The 18724-nt window shown below is 52.6% G+C and overlaps 1 long non-coding RNA gene across 1 annotated transcript; it reads right to left on the minus strand.

Annotated features, from left to right (window-relative positions):
• Positions 1–589: 589 nt before the first annotated feature.
• LOC114486449 (uncharacterized) lies at positions 590–9168 on the minus strand. Its single transcript, XR_003680176.2, has 2 exons — positions 6499–9168; positions 590–2353 (listed from the first exon to the last, which is right to left on the minus strand). It is a non-coding gene; the product is annotated as an uncharacterized lncRNA (long non-coding RNA).
• Between the last annotated feature and the right edge of the window lie 9556 nt (positions 9169–18724).

An 18724-nucleotide genomic window follows, 5' to 3' on the forward strand; every position in this document is an offset into this window, starting at 1 on the left:
GTTCCTCTAACCTGGCAGCCCTCAGAAACACACCCAGCGTACTGGGTCAGTCAGGGCGAAGAGCTGAACCATGAAGAGGGTCCCCAGGGGTGGCCTGCAGAAGGCCTGCTACAGGCCAGGGGGGCTCCACTCGAGGGGGAGGGTAGGGCAGGGCCACTTCAAGTGAAGTAGAGGCACTGAACCTTGTGGAACATTCTAGAAGGAGACTCATCCTCACTTCCAGGGGCAGGCTGCACCGTGGACCTTTTGCTGATTGCAGGGTGGTCACCAACAGTAATTACCATTGAAATCCTGCACCCGGGCTTCCCTGGTGGCACAGTGATTAAGAATACGCCTGCCAATGCAGGGGACACGGGTTCGAGCCCGGGTCCAGGAAGATCCCACATGCCGTGGAGCGACTAAGCCCGTGAGCCACAACTACTGAGCCCGTGTGCCACAACTACGGAAGCCTGTGCGCCTAGAGCCCATGCTCTGCAACAAGAGAAGCCACCGCAATGAGAAGCCCACTCACCGCAACGAAGAGTAGCCCCCGCTCGCCGCAACTATAGAGAGCCTGCGTGCAGCAATGAAGACCCAACGCAGCCAAAAATAAATAAATGAAATAAATAACTTTATTTAAAAAAATAAAGAAAGTAAGAAAGAAATCCTGCACCCAGTCTCAGAGCTGGGAGGCCTGGGGTGGTCACTGAGGGCTGAGGCCCAGAGAGGGCCAACTCTTGCCCCAAGGTCGCACAGCAGGGTTACGCTGGAAAAACCATTGCTCTCTTAGGTGACGTGAACTCGTGATCTTCTTTCCATTTCCTTTTATCCCTCTGTCAAGAACAAATATCACGCTTTCGTGTTTCCAGATGGTTGTGTGTTTGAAACTAGATGGTCTGAATTCATTTCTGACCAGTGCTGCTCAGCGTATGAGCGCTCGGCTGCTTGCTTTTACCCACCGTGGTGTCCTGGACTTGCTGCCCCAAACAGGATGTGACTTGATAGCTGGGACAGGCCCTGGGCTGGGCGCTGAGGGCAGCGAAGGCTCACGTCCTTGTTCTCTGAATACTCACAGCCTCGTGGGGCTCCAAGGCAGGGATGTGGAGCTTGTTACCAAAGGCCAGAAGACCCACGCACTGCTGAAGTGGCGTGTCCTAGCCCGGGATCCACCCCAGAAGGCTTCCTGGAGGGGGTGGCAGCTGAGCTGCGCCTCGTCCGCAGTGCATGCTCAATAACCAATAAAGTCAGCTGCTGTTGTTATTCACGGTAGGAGTAGGGGAGGAGGGGCTGGAAAGGCAACATGCGTGGGAAGAACATCCCTTTCAGAGGGAACAGCTTGAGAGAAGAGGCAGGCAGTTCTCTCTGGCGGGAGAAGGGGGGAGGCGGTGTTGGGGAAAGGGTGGGAGGTGGGGTGGGAGAGGGAAGCAGGGGACCACCTGCTTAAGAAGGGGGGACAGGAGCTGTGTGTTTGAGGAGCCCCTCTGGCAGCTGCACTGGCAGGCAGCAGCAGTGAAGCGGTGACTGTCCAGATGAGGGAAGGTTGTGGCCCTGGGGAGGGGAGGATGGGCTGATGACAGGGCCTCGGAGGAAGGATGGCCAGGACCTGTATCTCTAGTGTCCCAGGTGGCCTTGCTTGTAACTGGGGTGGACAGATGTGGAGGGCATGCCCCAGGCCAGCCGTGGGTCTTGGGCTGAGCCCTGGCACGACTGGGCTGACAGCAGTGACCACCCAAGGGTTGTACAAGACACCCTGTGCTGCCGTGATGGGGGCCTGATGGAGGGAGGCTGCAGGGCTGGGGGTCCGGTTTCCTGGTGGTGACCACTTAGTACAGGAGTCCTGCTTCATACCAGGCATGTGTCCAGGACTGTCGGCCCTACAGTGGAGGATGCCATCTTCCGAGCCGCAGTGAAGAGCCAGGTGAGCCAGCTGGGGAGTTGGAGCCCCTCCCACACCCCACACCTGGGTCCAGGTGGTCCTGACAGCGCCAGCAAGCCAGCAGTGAAAAGTACTCAGTGGCCTCTAGGGGCAAGTAGGAGTCTAACCTTGCAGGTGCCATGGGTTCAGGGCCGCTGCCCCAGCAGTGCTCAGAGCCCGGTTCCCCAGAGGCTGACTCCTAGGGATTGTTCAGCAAAAGCAAGAGACAGGGGTTCACAGTGATTCCCCACTCCTGGAGCTGTGATGTTCCTGCTGTGACAGATCCCCCGCCAGGTAGAACTAAGATATCTCTACGTAAAATACACGCCCACAAATACTCACGTGCTCCTGGTGCTAGAATAACCTGTTCATCCTTCCTGGAGGGCCAACTGGCAATATATTCAAGAGCCTTTAAAAAGCAAATCCTCTGTGAAGTGACAATTCTTCTCCTAGGAGTACCTAAATTATTAGAATTTAGAGCTTGGTGGATAAACAACAGGGTCCTACTGCATAACACAGAGAACTATGTTAAATATCCTATGATAAATCATAATGGAAAAGAATATAAAAAAGGAATGTAGATAGACAGCTGAATCACCTTGCTGTACAGCAGTAATTAACACAACATTAAATCAACTATACTTCAATTTAAAAAAAAATAAAGTAAAAAAAAGAAAACACAGCTCAGGCTCAAAAAAAAAAAAGGAATTTAGAACTTGGGAATTATTAAAGATGTGCAGGGAAGATGTTCGTCACAGCACATTTGTAAATCACCTAGACAGCCAAACAGTGAACTGGGTACAGAAGTTATATACAGGGGACGTCTGCACAACGGACTATTCTGCAAACATTAAAAAGTGGGCTATAGAAACACATTTAAAGACAAAGTGAATTGTTCACTGTGTATTAGCAGAAGTGCAGATTATAAAACATGATGTATCACCACAATGATTTTAGGTACGTATTATGACTAGAGAAGAAAGACTGGTCAAATATATACTCGAATGTCAACTGTGGTTTCTTGGAGGTGGGATTCTATGTATTTGTTATTTCCTCATGGGTGCTCTTCTGTGTTTGTTGATGACAATAAATGTTTATTATATTTACAATCAAGACAAAGAGACTTGTGTGTATGTGTGTGTGTGTGTATGTGTGTGTGTGTGTTTCAATGGCCCAGAAAGAAAACACCAAGTTCAGATAAAGATCCACAGTGACTCACTACTTTCCCAAAGCAGGTTTCTCTCTCTCAGCTTGGAAATTATTACAGAAAATGCTGGATGTGTAAGGCTGGGCTTGGCCCCTGCTTCCCTAGAACAGAGCTCCCCAGAAGGGCTGTCCTGACCACCTGGGCAGGGTCACCCACCAGGAGCTTGTGATGTGTGCAGGCCATGCCCCACCCAGACATCTTAGAACCAGAATCTGGGAGAGATCTTTTTCCCCCCAAGAAATGTCTTTTGTGTGTGTGTGTGTGTGTGTGTGTGTGTGTGTAATAAAATATACATAAAATTTACCATTTACCATTTCAGTGTCTTTAAGTATTCACATCTGTTGTGCAACCATCACTACTGTCCATCTCCAGAACTTCTCATCATCCCAAACAGAAACTCTCTACCTATTAAATAATAACTCGCCATTCTTCCCTCCCCACCAGCCCCTGGTAACCACAGTTCTACTTTCTGTCTCTAGGAATTTGACTGCTCTAGGTGCCTCGTAGAGTGGGATCATACAGTATTTGTACTTTTGTGTCTGGCTTATTTCGCTTAGGCTATGTTCTCAGGCTTCATCCGTGTTGCAGCATGTGTCAGAAGTTCATTCCTTTTTAAGGCTGAATAATATTCCATTGTATGTACAGACAACATTTTGTTTATCCATTCATTTGTTGGTGGACATTTGGGTTGTTTCCACCTTTTGTCTATTGTGAATAATGCTACTATGAACACGGATGTGTACTATCTGCTAGAGTCCCTGCTTTCACTTCTTTGGGGTATATACCTAGGAGTGGAATTGTTGGGTCCTATGGCAATTCTATGTTTAATTTTTTGAGGAACTGCCATACGGTTTTCCACAGCAGCTGCACCATTTCACATTCCCACTAGCAATGCACAAGGGTCCCATTTTCTTTACATCCTCGCCCATGCCTGTTATTATGATTATTTTAATAATAGCTATCTTAATATGTGTGAGGTGGTATTTCATTGTGGTTTTGATTTGCATTTCCCTAATGATTAGTGATGTTGGGCATCTTTTCATGTGTTTATTGGCCATTTGTGTATCACCTTTGCAGAAATGTCTAAGTCCTTTGCCTGCTTTTTAATCAGGTTTGTTGTTGTTGAGCTGTAGGAGCTCTTTATATATCTTAGATATGGGCGATCATTTTTTGCATATACAGTATTCTTGGGTCATATCACTTGTTAAAACATTAGTTTATTATTTTTTAAATTTGGAAAACACGTAAAGAAAAAAGAGGGATACAAGAAGCGGTAGTGATTATATTCTTTGACTCAGCAATTCCACATCTAGGGATTTGTCATCAGGAATTTTTGTGAACATGCACAAAGATTTAGCTACAAGGATGTTCATCATAAAAGAAGGAGGAAGCAAGGATTAATGTCTAATCATGGTATATAGGTTAAATAAAACATGGGTCAGCCTACACAGTGCTCTGAGATTACAAGTAACATTGGAGATGAACACTCCACGATGTGGGGACATTTATAATTAGCTATGCATGAAAGGATAAAGTTGAAAAACAATATTTACAGTGAGATCCCAATTTTGTTTCAAGCATATGTGTAATTCTGTAAAGAGGCAGGAAAAATGCCAGTATGTTAATACTGGTGATCTCGTGTGGTGGAATCTCAGGTTATTTTTATTTTCTTCTTTGTATTTTTTCAATTTTCCAAATTTCTGCAATAAACGTGTGGCTTTACAGTTTAAAAAAAAAGTCAGTTATTTTTAAGGCATCCACAAGTGTATGTACAGTGTTACCCCGATTATGTGAAAATCTATATATTTACAAGAAAAAAAAAAGGACTCGAGACCAGAGCCCCACGCGGAACCCTCAGCCGCCCTGGTAGGCGCTGTGAGCTTCTGAGATTTCTCATTTTTATTTGCATTTTTATTTGTATTCTCCTAGGTTTTCCAAATTCCCTACTGTCTGGTTGCTTTGTTATCTGCTTAGGGAAGGGGGAAAAAAGGGAAAATTGTTAATCTTTTAAAAATGAAATTCTCAAGTAAATGAAAATCTGAATTAGATGGAACAGCTCAAATATTTCGGTTACGAGACCAAAAGCCGGGCCAAAGGCAGTAGGCGGGACGCGTAAACTGAGCCACAAGCGCCGCAGCAGAAAGGAGGCCCCGCCCGGGCCCCGCCCCCTGCCGCACGAGGCCCCGCCCACGCCTCGGCCGCCTGACTGCGACGTTAAGTCCGCACCGCCGGCCGCCCCCGGTGTTCGGCGACCGCCGCGCAGAAGCCACGCCCCCAGCAGCGTGGAGACCGCGCCCCCAGATCCCGCCCCGCCCCCTCGGCCGCGCCGCTGCGTTGGTTCATAACGCCAGCGGGCTGCGCCCTAGCCCGGGCTTCCGGAGTCCGCGCAGAGACCCCGCCCCCGGGGACGTAAGGCCACGCCCCTCCCGCCACGCTGCGTCCGCGCCGCCCGTTGCGCATGTTCTGGCTTCCGGAGCGGGACGGAAGGGCGGGCGGCCGGCAAGGCCAAGGCCGGCAAGGCCAAGGCCGCCAGGCCTCGCCTTGGAAGGGCGCGGTTCCCCGAGGAGCCCCCGCGCGCACTTCCTTCTGTCCACCTCTTTCCTGCCCCCAGGTGCGCGGGTCGCGGAGGCCGCAGTGGATGCCGCACAGCAGGGGGCAGAGATCAAAGCTGGGGGGGGGGGCCGACGGGGCCCCTGGGACTGGCGCAGCGGGTGGATCAAAGCGCGCCGGCCCCGACCGGCCCTTCCGAGCGGCTGCCCGGGACGCAGCGCAATTAGGCAGGACGCAGACTACGGTGTCTGCAGTTAGCAGGCCCGGCCCAGCAAGGCGACTTACTCCTGCCCCCTCCGGGCTCTGCTCCGCGTCAGGGGTTGTAGCGCCCTCCCTCGTGCTGGTCGTGACTCGGGCCTAAGCTGTGTCAGCCGAGGCTGAGTTTGCAGTGCCATTGCAAGGATGGAAGGCCCAGCGGTCATAATAGCAGCTGCCAGTTACTGAAAACCAGTGCCAGGCAGGCCTGGGCCCTGTGCCTTTGTAGCATCTCATTACTCCTCATAGCGGTTCCATTAAGTGCTAGTAAGCAGTCACCTTTCACAGATGAGGGGCTGAGATCAGAGAGGAGGCTTGTCTAAGGCCTCTCAGCAGAAGGGGCACAGCCTGCATTGGGGCCCAGATCCCCGATTGTGGAACTCACACTTGGACGCTTTGTGCTAACCTGACTCCTGTGATAGTTTCCTCACAGTGGGCACAGCTGGCTGCCAGCTCGTTAGCTCACTGCTGCCTCATCCCCAACAGGAAGACCCTCCACCCAGAGCTAAGCCCCTCTACCCACGGTGAAGGTGCCCGGCACCCACGAGCTTTGTCCCAGGAGCCCGGAGATTGCGTCCAAGTTAACACCCACCTGTTACACGGGGTCTCTTTGCCTCAGGTATCGGGGAGGACACGCTCTGTCCAGCAGCTGAGAAGAGGGTGTGAAAAATCAGGTGGTTCCAGGATGGTGGGTTTGTTGGACCAGGTCAGCCATGCCAGTGGCGCAAGTTCAGGAAGTGTGAGTGAGGGCGCTCCAGGATATTCACACGCACATACAGACTCAGTGTTGAAGAAGCCAAACCCCCAGCTACACCAAGGCTGCCTGCCTCTCGCGTCTGCACCCACCGGGTTCCTGGGAGACACCGAGGGGCCATTTTGTTTTCCGCGTGGCCTTCTGGGTTGGTATACGAAGGCCACGTGATGCTGGACATTGGCAGCAGATAGGACATGAGGCCCCAGCCCGGGCCAGCTCGAAGCCCAACACAACGCGCCCGCAGCAATCCAGATTTTCCAGCCTCCAAATGTACCTCAGAGAGGAAGCTGCACATTTGATTTTTTTTTTTTTTTGGCTCCATATTAAAGAACAAAGCATGGGAACTGGACAGGCCCCTCTGTAAACAGAAAACACATGTTTTCTGAGAGAATGGTCTCTTCCTTTCCTGGTTTCTTCTCCCGTGGACAAAGGCCTTCTTAGGCCTCCTTGCTTCAAGAGCAGGGAGGCCTCAGACCCAGGGCTGACAGGAGGTGATTATTTTTTGCCCCAACTCGGCACAACACCCACATTCTTAAAAGGGGTGTTAATGGATCCACTCAGCAATGGGGTCGGCCTAGGGTGCGGTCTCAGGAAGGAAGCCCCTCAGGAACCTGACCAGGATTGCGGTGGGGGGAGGAGGAGTCTGGACCGTTTGTATCTTCCAAGCACTCGAGAATCATCTTGGGTTCTGCTTGGGTTCTTCAGATGAACATGCGTTTCTTGGGGCCTACTAGCCGCACACAGGGGCAGAGACCTCTCTAACTCAGAAGAGAGACTGGGGCCTGATGTCTGCAAAGAGTAGGCACACTGAGACTGAGTACGGACTGCTATGTGACCTCAAACAAATTTCTTAACCTCTCTGAGCCTTAGTTTTCTCATCTGTAAAATAGGGATAATATTTGGTTGTTGAGGATTCAATAAGATAATGAGTATAGCCCTGTCAGACACAAAACCAATTAATAAGTGAAAGAAGTCAAGCTATGTCTCAGTTTTGATGGTGAGCTGTTTCCACAACCCCCAGAGTGGCCTGAGAACCCTCTGCAAATACCCAGGATTCCCGTACTTCACAGAGCACCTCCACATCCTCCGGGCACTGGATGAGCGCCAGGGCTCAGCTACCCCCAGACTAGCTGCGACACCTCTTTGGAAGCAGTCATCTCAGGAACGGATCATTCTTTCGAATCACCCCAGCAGCCTGATCTTTGTCCTCAGGGGAGATTTGATTTTGGGAAATAACCAGATGTCCTTTGGGCCAAGTTGGCCGAGAAGATGTACGGAAGCCAAGCCAGGGCCCCCTGTCCAGTGCCAGAATGTGCCACGACTGCAAAGTCAGGAAACCTGTGGCTCCCAGCTCCGAAGGCAGTTTGGAAGGAGAAGCTAGACCCATCGTCTGGACTGGCCACCACCGGTGTTGGTGGGTGTGAGAGTGCCAACGTGCGGGTGTATGAAAATGGAGATAGTCACACACAGCCAGGCTCGGTGGACGAACCAGACCAAAGCCAGACTAATTAACACGAGGCTGCCTTTCATCTCTCAGCTCACAATTTGATTTTCATGGAAATCTTTGTGGGAAAATTCCAAGCATTTCTGACACAGGCAGATGCGTGAGAGTGAGGCAGGAAGTGGTCCTGGAAGAGTACAGGGCTCAGAGATTGGGGTTTCCTCCCAGCTCTGTACTTAAGCAGCTCCATGGCCTCTGGCTGATCATTTCATCTCTCCAGTCCTCAGTTTTCCCATCTGAACAATGGGGATAGTGATGCCTGTCCTTAATATGAGAAGTAAATGGGGGGGAAATGGATATGAACGTGCCTAAAAGTCCTGACCTTGTGTGGCAAAGGGCCTTAAAAACATGGACACCATTTGACCTGACACTCCTGCTTCTGGGAATTTATCTTCAGGAAAGCAGCATAGCCACACATGTAACAGTCACTATAAAGATGTTCCAGCGGCATTTTTTTTTTTTTTTCCCCGCACCTCTCGGCTTGAGGGATCTTCGTTCCCCCACCAGGGGTTGAACCCATGCCCCCTGCAGTGGAAGCTCGGAGTCCTAATCACTGGACCACCAGGGAATTCCCCCAGCAGCATTATTTACAGTAGCAAAAGCTTTAAAGAAACTACCTGTCCAACAATAGTGGCAAAAATTATAGGATGGACTACTGCACAGCTCTCGGGAGTGTGCTCCAGGCAAGAAATACACAGGCCATGCCCACATGATGGGTACTTAACCTGTGCCAGTGACGTTGTTAAAAAAACAAAATTAGCGTTCACAAGATCTATTCACAATAGCCAAGACATCAGAAACAACTCCATTGTCCACCCACAGGTAAACAATCCGTGATAGGTGTACAATGGGATAATATAAAACAATAAACAGGAGTGAGCTGTTGATGGACATATCGATAGACATAGATGAATGTCACCTATGCTGTGCGAGTCCACACTCTGTGACCCCATTTATGTTAAATAAAGGTAAAACATCTATAGTGGTAGGATTCAGAAGACTGCCTGCCAGAGGACATTTTGTGGTGATGGTATTTTCTTTCTTGATTATACTGGTGGTCCCAGGGCTGAATACATTTGTCAAAACTCATTGAACAGTAAAGTGAAAGGGATCTTATTGCATGGAAGTTATACCTCAATAAAGTTGATTTTTAAAATTAATGGTATTTAGATTTTATTTTTCAGATCCTGGAAAGAATGAAATTTAATGACATAAAATGCTCAAAACATATTAAACAAAAAGATTCAGAAATAACCTATAGTGTGATCACACACACAGAGTACATATACATCTATGGTTTGGAAATATACCAGAATGACTTTCAACAAAATGTACCTGGTAATTATGGGTAATTTTTGTTTTCTTTTGTGTGCTTTTCTATATTTCCAAATTTTCTATGACAAACACTTCCCTTTTTATAAACAAATTGAATCAAGACAAACAGATCTCCTTTCCTCTCTTCCAGCCGTAGCAGGCCAGGGACGCGGGACTGGGCTCTGGGACAGAACAACGACGATGCCCGGGTCCAGCGAAAGGGAACTGCCTGGAAGGCAGTAGCGGATGATGGGCGTGTGAGGGTGGAGCTCCCTGCCGCGGTCCTTTGGCCCAGTTTCTGTGCTGCGTTATTGTTGAGGGCTGCCATGCCCACTGGGCACTACGGATGCAGGGGGAAGTGTGGTCCCTGGGCTTGCTTGGGTGGCTGGGAAGCCAGACCCTCCTGTTTGGAGTGACAGGACCCTGTGGCTCCAAGGTCCCCTCCTGGACATGCCGGTCTCCCCTGCTGGCGAGGGTGGGCGGGGGTTCTGGTCTCTGCCCCCGTGCCACTTTCCCTGCTGCACAAGGCCCTCCTCGGTGAGACCTGCAGGGACTGACAGGGGCAAGGGGGTGGCACGCCCGGTGCCAGTGACTGAGCTGTAGCACGTCTCCTGTCCCTGCGGCCCTGGGAGGTTGGGGCTATTGTTTATCACTACCACTCCCTCCAAACTGGGGGAAACTGAGTGGAGAAATGACTTGCCCAGAGTCACCTGGCCGGCAGCCCCGGGCAGCTCAGACTTGACCTCACACCTGGATTCTCACTGCCTTCAAACTTCAGTTCCCAGGAGCTTCTGGGTCCCAAATAGCTCATTAATGCAGCATGGGTTTGGGGGTCAGGGGCTGTGTTTTTCCTGTGCCTGTTGTCTGCTCCGGGTTATTGTACAATGTATAATCTACCGCTCGTTCGGTGGACCCGTCAGCTGGGCTTAGCGGTTAAACATGAGTTTCTCTGAGAACAGGGCTCTGCCTGTGTTTAGAGCTGCTGGGACCCCCCCCTCCCCCATCAGGCCCCTTCCCTCCAACCAGCTGGCCTCACAAAGGTGCCGAGGAGGAGACCTGATTGATTGGGTTTCTTTCCCCTGCCTGACTGAGCAGAAATTAAAAAATAACTTAAAAATAAGAACCCGAAACTGTTAAAATAATATTTTTTTAACTAAGTCACAAATGGGAAAGATGAGGCAGCAGCAGGTTAAGGACATTTTGTGATGTAGAGTTGTTATCACCTGGCGCTTTTGTAACTGTAAATGTCACAATTTATGGTCCTTGGGAGCAGGTGGCGGCGGAGACGGGGTTTATACCTGTGTGTGAAGCTGCTCTGAACTGTGGTCAGCCTGGATTGAGTTCACAATGTAGGGCCCATTAGTTCTGCTTGGATCCTCCTGCAGGGCCTCACCAGGGTTCCCATTTTTAAATGTCCATGGGGTCAAAGAAAAAGTTGTTTTTTTTTTTAAACTCACTGCTCTTTTTTTTTTTTTAATTTATTTATTTTATTTATTTATTTTTGGCTGCGTTGGGTCTTCATTGCTGCGGGCGGGCTTTCTCTAGTTGCGGCAAGTGGGGGCTACTCTTCGTTGCAGTGCGTGGGCTTCTCATTGCGGTGGCTTCTCTCGCTGTGGAGCACGGGCTCTAGGTGCGCAGGCTTCAGTAGTTGCGGCACGCAGGCTCAGCAGTTGTGGCTCACGGGCTCTAGAGCACAAGCTCAGTAGCTGTGGCCCACAGGCCTAGTTGCTCCGCGGCATGTGGGATCTTCCCGGACCAGGGCTCGAACCCGTGTCCCTTGCATTGGCAGGCGGATTCTCTACCACTGCGCCACCAGGGAAGCCCAAGAAAAAGTTTTTTAAATGAAATGTATTTGTATGTCTCTTTATATAAAGAAATAAACTGTAATGTGAGTGGCCAAAGGTGGCTTTGGATTAAGAGGGACATGCTTACTTTCTCTTTCTCTCTAACTCTCTCTCTGTATATATCTCTCCAAACTTTCTATAACATTGTGTAGTCTGTATTACTTTTATAACGAGAAGGGACAAAATACACTCATTAAAAGTAGTCAAACTTCACCTAAGCCTTCACGTCAAATGATATATAACATGGCAATCCACAGTATTTTTATTAAGTATCTGATATTCTGCCAAATTCTCCCACAATCCTGGCTCCTTAGAACACCCCACAGGTGGGAGTGTCAGCCCGTGCACACTTGAGCCGAGACCCTGAGTTGGTACCCAGTGCCCACGTGGCAGAGCTGGGGGCTGAACGACGATGATTCCAACTCTCAGAGCTGTACTATCACCATAACAACGTCCTGCCCCTTCAAGGCGAACATGTTTCCTAAATACATTGATCTTTTATCCAAATATTTTATCTTGTTTAGATAGAATCTGAAATTATTTCTGTAAACAGACTTTAGTAAAAGAAATATAAAAATCATGGTGTTGGGCTTCCCTGGTGGCGCAGTGGTTGATGGTGTTTTTTTTTTCTTTTAAATTTAGGACCCTGTTAGTAACAGCCAAAGTAGGCAACGGCCCAGGACCCAGGGCAAAATAAAAAGGCAGGGCCCCTTGTTCAAAGAGGATTAAGAATTTTTTTAAAAAACAAGATCCTACTGTATAGCACAGAGAACTATATTCAATATTCTGTGATAAGCCATAATGGAAAAGAATATTTAAAAAAAGAACGCAGGGCTTCCCTGGTGGCGCAGTGGTGGAGAGTCCGCCTGCCGATGCAGGGGATGCGGGTTCGTGCCCCGGTCCGGGAGGATCCCACGTTCCGCGGAGCGGCTGGGCCCGTGAGCCATGGCCGCCGGGCCTGCGCGTCTGAAGCCTGTGCTCTGCAACGGCAGGGGCCACAACAGTGAGAGGCCCGCAAACCACAAAAAAAAAAAAAAAAAGTATATACGTCCAACTGAACCACTTTGCTGTACAGCAGAAATTAACATAACACTGTAAATTGTTGAGAATAAAAACTATATTGATAAATAAAAATATTGATTAAAAAAAAAAAAGAACTTTAAGACAGAGACAGCAGAGCATAGAGCATGGGGTGACTGCACAGGCTACATTCCCATGAAGCCAGGCCGAACAAGGTCTTGGTGGTTTTTGATGGAGCTAGGGTGACGTCCCCTTTGAGGACAAACTGAGCCCCAGCGACCACACATCAGAAAGCAAGCGGGTGGGTTCAGGCTTCCGGAAGATGTGCAGTTCTGGGTGCATTTTTCAGTCCTGGAAATACAAAGCGATTGCAGCCCACGAACGGGGTCCCCCAGTGAGGATGCCGTGGCACAGAACAGGCAGCTTCCCTCCCGCGGAAAAGGCCCGGCCTCTGAGCAAGGGGCTTCCTTGTCAACGAGGGGTAGCTACCGCAGGAGGCGCCCTGGCGCTGAGCCCTGATGGATCTTCGGTGCTTTGCTGGAGTGTGCACGGCTGACCAGCCTAGGTTCGGGGGATAAATGCTGGTTCCTGTGAAAATACCCCTTCTGGGAAAGGATCTTGGACTTCACTGGCAGGTGGGTTTTTCCCCAGATGAGGCAAACTGTGAGCCCTGGGGATGAACTGGCAGCCTAGGTACATAAGCTGACAAAGATCTGCGGCTCTGAACACCCGCTCCACACGCTGCGCCAGCCCGCCCCAGGATGACCTGCCCACCTCTGCCCCTTCTATGGTCTCAGCCCCCTGGTAAGTTCTGAAGTTTCCAGGTGGACGGGCAGCATCCATCAGGTGCCCCCAGGCGCAGCCTCTTCTGTGAACTACACGTGGGCATCCAGGACCAACTCCAGAAAGAACCACATCTGAGAAATCATTGGCAGGGCAAGTATCCACTGAGGGGAGAAGCTCTCCGGCACCTGGAAGGACAAGAGACAACATATTCCACCCCCCACTCCAACCCCCAACCTGTCTCCATGGCCCCCTTGCTCATTTTTCTTTAAACAAAAAAACAAACAACCCCGTTCTCCCAGCCTTTCACAGAGCTCTGGCACAGCAGGCCTGGGACTGTTTTCTCCATAAATATGTCTTGCAGGGAAGGACGGACAGACAAACTGATGAACAGGGCAGGGCAGGAGCATCCCAAGGCCGAGTGACAGCTGATGCTTTGGGCCCCTCAGCTCCTGTTCCAGTGCTCAGACGGCCCTCGAAGGGACTGGGCTAGGCCACTGTGAAGGCTCCCAGGCCCGGGGACACTCAGCTTCCCCCTCCAGCCCAGACGCGTTCCCGGGACCCTGCCAAGCAGAGCCAAAAGGGCAGAGAATGGTACCAGCAGCCAGGGAGCTCCCGAGAAGAGGAGGCCTGAGCTTCCAGGTTACTGTGAGTCTTCCCATCTCACACACAGAACGGCTGCCTAGAGGGCAAGGACTGGGTCCTACATTTACGGCACCTGCGGGCTGGGGGCAGGGGGGCCCGGGGCCCTCGACCCTTTACGGAGCCCAGGTCCTCTCCTGGACACGGGGTGGGGGGGTCCCCAGCTGTCCCTCCGCTCCCAGGACAGAAACACAGGGGAGCTGCTTGCAGCAGCTGACCCAAGCCGGTTTGCTGGGAGGACAAGACAAGAGGGAGCCCCTCCGAGCCCCGGCCTGCTGCAGCTGCCCTGGGGTCACAACCACCTTGCAGGAAGCATCTCGTGCCCACCTCACTCCCCCCACCCCCAAAATTTGCCCAAGACGCTTTGGAGTGGGTTATAAAACAGGCAGGTGCCAAGGAAGGTGCCTCAGCCACGGGACCAGAGAAGGGGCTCCATCCTGAGCTGCGGGTGGTGTTTACCACTTAAGAAAAAACATCCAAAAAAAGCTTCGGGTGGAATTTCAAGTCCTGGAGATTTCTCAGTAGCCGGGCCTCTCCCCATCGTATTTCTTTCTTTCCTCCCCTCTCCCGGCCTGCTTTCCCTCTTTGTTGCCAAGCTCAGACGACACTGCAGAAACCCAGCCCAGCGCCCACGAAGCCCGGAAACTTCCAGCTCCGCCACTGTGCGGAAAGTTGGGGTCGCGGGACCGGGGTGACAGCGGCGCCGCGGGGCCGCGTGCGGCGTGACCCGGGCCGGCGGCCTCTCGCGGCCTCGCCCTGCGCGGCCGCGCCGGGACCTCGGACAGTCCGCCGGCCGGACGTGAACTTGACTCCGGCGGGACCGCGGGGCACTCCGGGATGACCTGGTAAGCGGCGCCCGCTCTCCCGCCCTAGCCCTCGGCGCCCCCCGCGGCCGGCGGGGGCCGGGGCCGGGGGCCGGGCCCGGGCTCGGGCCGGGAGGGGGCGCCCCGGGGGGCGAGCGCGGGGGGCGCCGCCGCCGCCGCCGCCGCCGCCGCCGCCGTGACCGTGGCCGCCATGGAGCGCACGGCTCAGCCCGCGGCCCTCCGCCCAGCGAAGCCGCCCGCCCCGGCCTCCTCCCGAACAAAGACTCGGGAAGTTCGGAAGGGAATCTTTCGCGACATTTTCGTCCCCGGGCCGCTGGGTCTGGGCGGCGGCCATCAGGGCTCTTAAAGGGGAAAGAAGCTCGCTCTGGTTTTCTCTCCCTTTCGGCCTTGCGCGGCCCCCACCCGCTTTGGCTGGAGGGAAGAAGGAGGGGGTCCTGGTGCCACTCCGGCTTTCAGGTGTTAAGGCCCCAGGCCCAGGCCTGCCAGGGGCTGCACGCGGATCAGGGCCTGTGGGGTGAGCGACCCCCATAGCTCAGGGGAGGCAGCCCTGGCCCACCTGCGCAGTTGCCCCCGGCCGCTGCCGTGCGAGCGGGTCCCGGGGGGCTCAGGCGGCTCCTGCTCCTCCCCTGCTGCCTGAGCGGCTTCCCTGTGGCCGTCCTGGGGGACCTTCCCCAGGGGCACCCCTAGCCACCACCTCCTCTCTGCTCTGCCCAGGGCAGCTGTGCCAAGGCAGCCTCGGTGCCACGCCGCTATGGCAGCTTCAGGGACACAGCATGGCAGCTGTGGGCAGGGCCTGGGGAGCAGGGCTGGGGACACTGGCTCCTCCACTGGCCTCTGCCCACAGGCCCAGGACCCCCTCCGGCCGGTTTCTCTGCACCCTCCTCCTCCCTTTGCCTGAGACAAGGCCGCCTGTGAATGGCCTGATCCCTGGGGGGCGCCTACGGGGTGGGCGGTGGCAGGGCCTCGGAGGCCCCCTTGAGTTTGACTGCCCCCCCCCACCCCGTCCCGGTCCCGGTCCCCCCAGCCACAGCAGGGAATGCCTGGCTGGGCCTGCTGTCAGTCACGGACAGGTTCCCAATCTTCCAGAGGCCATTGCTAACCTCACCTCCATCCCCAGGGCACCTGGACCCCAAAGTCCTCCTCAGTGAAAGGCTACAGGGGGGCCATGGGGGGAGAAGGCCTGGGCCAGCCGGGGGCTGGACAGGTCACTGCCCTCTGTACCCTGGATGCTCCAGCAGGGGCCCTGAACAGACAGCCTACAGGGGTCAGGTGGGGTGCAGGGGAGAGTTTTGGGGACTGGGGGAACAGAGAGCCCAGGCCTGCCCTAAGGGGAGGCCTCCTGCCGGCTCCCTCCAGTTGCCGCCAAGAGGGGAAAGGCCTAGGCTTCCAGAGCTTCTGCCTCTTCAGGAGAAGGAAATCCAGATTTGTGCATAGAATGCCCAGAATTTGAAAACCCTGAATGCAGGACAGAGGAAACACATCCTTGGTTGAACCCAGCCTGTTGCCCCCCCCGGGTTGCAACCCCTGGGTCCGTGTGAGCTGTTTTTTATTTATTTATTTTTTTAAAATTTTGCGTGGCATGCAGGATCTTGGTTCCCCGACCAGGGATCAAAGCTGCACCCCTGCAGTGGAAGCACGGAGTCTTAACCATTGGACCACCAGGGAAGTCCAACATGAGCTGTTTAATGTTAAAAGAGAGGCAGGTTTCCTAGTGACCCCCGCCCCAGCCCAAGCTCTGACAAGGAAGCCCTATAGATTTGGGGCGCAGAAAGGGAGGGGAGTTTGCACCTCGTTTACCCCTCATCATGACGGAATCACGGGGAGGTGTTGGCCTCCACACGCTGAGTCCTTCAGGCAGCTGAAGCTGGCTTGCCTCTGTAAGCCCTGTAAGCTTAACTGAGCCGATTTGAAGTGAAAATCTCCCTGAAACAAGGTACCCGACTTACCCTGGCCCCAGATCCTCTGGGGAACCTCTCCGTCCACTCAGGCTGTGCCTGAGGTGCTCTGTGAGTAACGAAGGAGGAGCAGGATGCAGAAAGTGAACTTGAACTTTCTTCACATCCCAAGCAGGAGAGCTGCCGCTAGTTTGGAAAGCTTGGGCTTATTGTTGCACTGAAGGGTTGGCTCTTCTGTGAGCCAGGTCTGCACTCAAAACCCTTGCCTTGTGCTAGCTGGGTGGCCCTGGGCCAGTAACCTCAACTCTCTGAGCCTCAACTTCCTCACTCATAAAACGGGCTTCACAGGAGTTCTGATTCAGTGGAGTCTTGGGGGAGAATTGTGATACCCGTGTGGACGCTCAGCGTGGCGCTCGCAGAGGCACTCAGGAAATCTAGCTGCTGCTATTTGACTGTAGTCGAGGGGGACCGTGGCTTCTCCAACGCAGCACCTGCTTCTGGGGCAGCTCTTGAGTTTCTCAAATCTCATGTCAACTCTCAACTGCTTGCCTCTCCCCACTTTTTGTGTTTCTTTTCTTATCCCCAAAGAAACCATCACCGAGCCCCTCCCCTGCATTTATAGGCCTATGCTGAGCACAGGGGGTCGAGATGTGAATCTGACGTTGGCCCTGCCTTGAGAAGCTGCCGGACGCCCTGTGCAATTATAACACCAGGATGAGGCTCTCTGAGCTAACTTTCCATCCAGAGAAGGTGTTTCCTGCAGTGCTTCTGCTGCCGGCCGTGTAGTCTCTGTTTGAATGCCCCCAGGGACGAGCAGCTTACCACGTCTCTAGCGGTGTTTCTGCAGAAGCTGTAGGAGGAAGCCTCCTAGGTATCCCTGAGCCTTCACTGGTAGGACCAGATGTGGGACGGGACTGCAACAGTGGTTCTGGGTCTGAGGCATCTGGTTTTCCCAGGGCAAATACACAGCTGGTAAGAAGGTCCCAAAAACTTGATGAGGTGCTGATTTCAGTGTCCAGGGAAAGCACTGCAAGTGATGGATGCATGTGTTTACGAAACAGAGCCCCGTTCCCCGTTTCTGCCCACAGACAGCCGGTGTAGCAAGGAGAAGCAGGAGAGAAGGGGTCACGGAGTGGGAAATAAGACAAACTGACTGCAGAAAGCTGGCTGCTGCACTCAGGAAACTGGAAAGTAAGGTCCAGGATCCAGAGGCCCGGGGCTCCTTGCTGGGAATGGCTACGTCAGTGCAGAGCCCAGTGCAAAATTAAAATGGGGGGGCGGGGGCTTCTTCAAAAAGTATTAAGAGTTTCAGGATGGTGACAGCAGAGCATTAAAGCAAGTGTGAATGCAGGGCTTGAATGCAGGACTTTGCAGAGTGTGGAGCCCTGTGTGGCGGAGAGGCCACAGACCGCCCCCCAACCCCAGCCCCGCCCCAGCTGGCCCGGCTCGCTGCACGTGTTCCTGCCGCATGCCTAGGGCTGGGGAGGACCCGCGGGCAGCACCGTGGAAGGAGCATGGCTCTCCTCCTGCATTGATTTTTTTTTTTCCATCACCGATGTTACCTGCTAATTTTAGAACATTTTGAATCCTCATGAAAGGAGAAAGAAAGTTTTCAATCACCTGCGAAACCACCCTCAGAAATAACTAGTGGGAACACCTTACCTAGCTTCTATAAAAACATAATTTTAAGCAAAATTAGCATCTTAGCATCTGATTATATGTATCATTTTATCTTCTTCTTGTTTCGCTGAATAGTTTATCACAGCTCGTTCCCTGAGTCAGAAGATACTATTCTGCAAGTTGGTTTTTAATGACTGTTTAATATTCCATTGATGAAGCGTCTCAACTAACGCCTTATTATTGGATGCTTAGGTTACTCCCAATTATTTCCGGTTTTCCCTGTTGTGAACAACATTTTGGGGAACGTCTGTGTGCACATCTCTGCTTATTTCCTAAGGGATTGAAGGCTGTTCGGAGAGACCCTTAGGTTCCAGATGCCTTTGGAGGTTGTCTGAAATTCCACCTCGGCCAGGGGCGCAGCCCCCGGCCCCCTGCACAGTGACGGTACTGAGGCAGTAACCTGCCTGGCATCTTTTGACTCTTTTAGAGAAAAACCCAACCCTTCCCAGAGCTGACTTGACTGGGCAGTTTTGAGCACACACAGCACCGGCTGCCACGTCCACAGCCACCCTGTGAAGGGCTATAATCAGCCCTCTTTAAAGATGAGGACCCTGGGCCCAA

The sequence above is a fragment of the Physeter macrocephalus genome, chromosome 6 (genome assembly GCF_002837175.3).
Source record: "Physeter macrocephalus isolate SW-GA chromosome 6, ASM283717v5, whole genome shotgun sequence".
Classification (NCBI taxonomy): Eukaryota; Metazoa; Chordata; class Mammalia; order Artiodactyla; family Physeteridae; genus Physeter; species Physeter macrocephalus.